Genomic DNA, 5,415 nt, shown 5'->3' with positions numbered 1-5,415 from the left:
TGTTTAGTAACTGCAGCTACATATCATTAACATTCCTTTCCTTTGTTAATGCTACTCCCTGCACCCCCCCTTGGTGCTGCTGATCCTGCATAATGCATGGGCATAATATGACTTTGAAACCCCCCCGCCCACCTCCTACGCATTTTCCATGAATATGCTAAATTCCTCTTCATATGCACATTCTTTTTTTGTTAAGGCGCTCTTCCACCTCCAACCCAGCTTATATATAAGCTCCTAGCTTGGTAGTGTCTCATTCTTCACCTGAAGACGGCTGCTTGCGTTGTAGCCGAAACGTCGTGAGAATTATTTTATTTTATTATGTTTTATTTTTATTATTTTATTACTTCCCTTCTACGTGACTTTACCGAAAGAACCAAGAAGATGCAGTACCTCTATTTAAATACGCTATCTAAAAAAATATTTACACCCCTCTGTCAATCATCGTGTTTCTCAGTGTGGATTTGTGAACATACTATGTAAACAGTACATAAAATAGTACGCGTTTTCAATGCGCTCTTCATATTGTAAAAATCGTTTATACCAATGTTACTTGACGGAGTAGTGGGTCGCCGCTCCACTTATCCGCTTTGTTACGAGTGGTATGTGGCGACTATGGCTTAACCGCAAAAAAAAACTATCTACCCAGATGCATACGGACAAGAGTAATATTGTCAAGCAGGAGGAATTAACGGTGCAACGCATCTCATCTGTTAAATATCTGCAGGTAATAGGATTGTCATCGATTGATCCTGACTACAGACATTGGTAGGTCACAAATAATAATGAAGATAAGAGAGCAGTTTCACTGTATTATGCAAACCATAATAATCGTTTTTTTTAACCCTTTTTCTGGCAACAAAACTGAAACCGTTTTATAAGGAATCATGTTTACATTAAGTCATGTTTACATTAAAGCTGTCTCTGGTGTGGACCAATCAATTTCAAGGACAATGCATACATTATCAGTGTGTTTTTTGTTTGCATTCTGACTGCAGGTATTGTGGTTAATGTAAACATGATTTAATGTAGACATGATTCCTTGTAAAAATATTTCAGTTTTGCTGCCAGAAAAAAAGGGTAAAAACCCTATATTATTAAATGTTGCTACTGGCAAAGGAGGCCTCATGATGTATTATGCAGGCCGTGATGACGAATAGAGGACTTAAGTCGTGTGGGCAGTTTGAGCAGCTTTGGATGAGACTGATGCTGATCCTGCCCACACCCGAGCATGCAGTGCATTCGCTTGTTCGGCTCCTCTGCGCATTCCTCCTCGCTGCTGCTGCTGCGTTTGGACACGACACGATATGACAGAACGAACCGCGCCAGGCGGGTCGCGGCGTTCATGTGCGCGGTGGGACGGAGTCGGCCAAAATAAATACGTTAATTTTATGATTTTGACTTCCGTTTATTTGGGACCCCGGGGTCCCGCCATAAGGTTCAATTATAAAGATGTACATACGGTTGAACAGTGGTTGAAGCAAAAAGTGGGGTTCTTATGAAACATGGTGGTGTAGTTACGATGACAGGAGGACGGGTGGGAGTTAGTTATAGGGGTTGGGGTAGTGATAGGGGTTGGGGTAGTGATAGGGGTTGGGGTAGTGATAGGGGTTGGGGTAGTGATAGGGGTTGGGGTAGTGATAGGGGTAGTGATAGGGGTTGGGGTAGTGATTGTGTTTGGGGTAGTGATAGGGGTTGGGTAGTGACAGGGGTTGGGGTAGTGATAGGGGTTGGGGTAGTGATAGGGGTTGGGGTAGTGATAGGGGTTGGGGTAGTGATAGGGGTTGGGGTAGTGATAGGGGTTGGGGTAGTGATAGGGGTTGGGGTAGTGATAGGGGTTGGGGTAGTGATAGGGGTTGGGGTAGTGATAGAGGTTGGGGTAGTGATAGGGGTTGGGGTAGTGATAGGGGTTGGGGTAGTGATAGGGGTTGGGGTAGTGATAGGGGTTGGGGTAGTGATAGGGGTTGGGGTAGTGATAGGGGTTGGGGTAGTGATAGAGGTTGGGGTAGTGATAGGGGTTGGGGTAGTGATAGGGGTTGGGGTAGTGATAGGGGTTGGGGTAGTGATAGGGGTTGGGGTAGTGATAGAGGTTGGGGTAGTGATAGGGGTTGGGGTAGTGATAGGGAGTAGCAGGAGGATGGGCTAGGGGAGAAGAGACGGGGGTTGTTTCAAGGGGATGAACGGAAGCTGCAGGTTGTTGTGATGGTGAAGATGGTTGTTGTGATGGTGGAGATGGTTGTTGTTGTTGTGATGGTGAAGATGGTTGTTGTTGTGATGGTGAAGATGGTTGTTGTTGTGATGGTGAAGATGGTTGTTGTGATGCTGGAGATGGTTGTTGTTGTTGTTGTGATGGTGAAGATGGTTGTTGTTGTGATGGTGAAGATGGTTGTTGTTGTGATGGTGAAGATGATTGTTGTTGTGATTGTGATGGTGAAGATGGTTGTTGTTGTGATGGTGAAGATGGTTGTTGTTGTGATGGTGAAGCTGCAGGTTGTTGTTGTTGTGATGGTGAAGATGGTTGTTGTTGTTGTGATGGTGAAGATGCAGGTTGTTGTGATGGTGAAGATGGTTGTTGTTGTGATGGTGAAGATGGTTGTTGTTGTTGTGATGGTGAAGATGGTTGTTGTTGTGATGGTGAAGATGGTTGTTGTTGTGATGGTGAAGATGGTTGTTGTTGTGATGGTGAAGATGGTTGTTGTGATGGTGAAGATGGTTGTTGTTGTTGTGATGGTGAAGATGCAGGTTGTTGTGATGGTGAAGATGGTTGTTGTTGTGATGGTGAAGATGGTTGTTGTTGTGATGGTGAAAATGGTTGTTGTTGTGATGGTGAAGATGGTTGCTCCGTGTGCTGCAGTGGGAGTTGGTGAAGGGGAGCGAGAAGGGAGACGGAGCGAGACTGGGCGCAGCAGGGCGAGGGAGGCACAGCGAGGGACGGTGGAGACTGGGAGCGTCGAGGGCGGGATGGGACAGAGCAGTCGAGAGAAGCGAGATGTGGTGGTGGGGCAAGGCCGTGGAGGGATTTGTAGACGACAGTGGCTGGTACGGCACCCGTGTCGGAATCACTTTGTGGACTGGGGAAATATTGTAAATCATAACAACAACCACCACCACCACCAGAGTGCATGGCTATGTTGTGGAGATGGGAGCCACGGTGGCGAGATGTTAACGTCACTCGGGTGGACGTCACTCGGTGGACGTCACTCGAGTGGACGTCACTCGGGATGGACATCAACTTCGCAGCAGTCGGCCGTCGTGTGCCGGCGTCACGCTCCAACCCCTCTGTCTTGCCTCACGGCAGATGTGGAGCGTGCATTCACAGGAAGTTCCTGTTTTTTTATGCTAATGTTGGTCACGTGACCAGGAAGTGACGATGTTAGATTTCCACTGTACCACGCGGGCGTCAGCCATTACACAGATAAGTCAAGATGGCGGCACGCATCGCATCTCAGTGAGACCACAGCCGCACTTGTCCATTGTGGGAGCTTAAGAAGCATTATCTGTAAGTTGTTTATATTCCTATAATATTGGAAATGCTGTTGTAATGTTGGAATGACCGTTATAGCAATGTAAATGCCTTTATGGTGCCATTAAGTTGTTGTAGTAAATACGAGGCCTAGTTAGTAACGAAGCCTGTGACTTTCCTTATTGTGGATGTTACTTGTGATTTAGTAGGTCGAGTCAGACTTGTGCCTATGTTGCGATCCTGAGAGTGATGACGAAGCATCTCATCCACAGTTTAGTGTTAAGTGTAATGCTGTACATTTGGGGTGCAGTGGGATGAATACACTATGTGCCTGTATGCAACGCACCAGCTTGTGCCTTTGTCTAGTTGTTCAGGGTAATGTGGGGGCCTGGTCCTTCCAGGATCTATTGTTATCTAAGACAATGTTCTGATGCTGTGGTGTTCATTGTGTGGGTGTTTCCGGATTATAACAGATGCTGTATCTGTGTTTTCTCACCAGTTTTACCTGTTACAATCAATAAATGACGATCGGAGTTGGACGGTCATCCTGGCTCCGAGGGTTTATTGAACACACTACTCGACTAGCGGTGCAACGCAGCGCACAGCGAGGCCGAGATACCCTCAACCCCTCGCCTGTCCGCGCGTCGGGCGTCTTCTCGCACCGGGGCGCAGCCCGCCGCGCCAGGCGCAGGGCGGGGTGGCGGCGGCGGCGGCGTGGGGAGGTCTCATCCAGCGGTGGATAGACGGCGACTTGTGATGATGATGATGAGGGTTTACATTTTATATATATAAATGGGCTACTACAGCAGCACGCAATTGCAATTGTCCTATCTTGGTTTGAAGCTTTCGTGACTGCAGAAATCCATACTCTTTGGTTCTTTCGGTAAAGTCACGTGGGTAGAAAATAAAATAAATCGCGACGTTTCGGGCGCGACACAAGCGTCCACCATCAAACAGTCTGCCTCAGCAGCGGCCCACGCTTTCACACCTGATGATGGACGCTTGTGTTGCGCCCGAAACGTCCTGTGATTTATTTTATTTTATACCAACGTGACTTTACTGACAGAATCAAAGAGTATGCAATTGTCATTTTCATGGTGCCACGGGGATTATTGTGCCTTGGTAATTTTGAGCAATTTGGGGCACAAACAAACATGCAACTGGAGCAGGAATTTAACTGTTGAGTTTTTTTACCCCAGTCCCAGTTATGAAGGCGCAGCCCTGCAACTGCCTGTACACACCGCTGCTGGTGGAACCACCTCCGCTCGAGAGAGAGCTGTGGAGAGCCCCCCTCCAGAGGGTCATTTGGCCTACTCTTCCACGCTGGCCATACATTTCAGTAAGAGCCTCCAATTCTACACTGCATATATAGAGCATGCAGTGTTCCAATTGTGCCATTGGTGTCGTGTTCTCATGAGATGACATTGCCATTTGCAGTGAGCAGTGCATCGCATTGTGTCACGTCATGAAATTGACCTCATTTGAACTCAAGGTCTCTGTGGTTGCCGGCTGGCTCGCTGCAGTTTATCTTGCATTCTGCATAACTCGTCATCGTCATTCCATCAAATGAACATCTATCTTTGGAGTAATAGAGAAATAAGATTAGTAGTCGTAATAGTGTTCGATTAATACATATTCATTCATGTGACTAGCAGTAGCGACCTCACTCAATTCAATACACTATTACAACTTTAACGGTGCTGTTTGTTTCTGGCTGCTTGATGTTTTCAGCACGTACTCAACAACCGTGATTAACAAAAGATAATGTCAAAAGTCTCCACGTGCTCATCTCCAGAGCCAACGGTGGAAATTCCACGGTACTATGGCAGGAACCAGTCTCTCCATCGGACATTGTGGAGCAATGAAGGGGCTGAGAAGACAGACCCTTGTATGGAATGCAAGATTTATTTTCCCATCCAGGTGAATGTTTTTGTCACAACAGAATTAAACAAGCA

Source organism: Lampetra fluviatilis, chromosome 41, assembly GCF_964198595.1.
Source record: "Lampetra fluviatilis chromosome 41, kcLamFluv1.1, whole genome shotgun sequence".
NCBI lineage: Eukaryota > Metazoa > Chordata > Hyperoartia > Petromyzontiformes > Petromyzontidae > Lampetra > Lampetra fluviatilis.
This window is presented reverse-complemented; position numbering follows the sequence as displayed.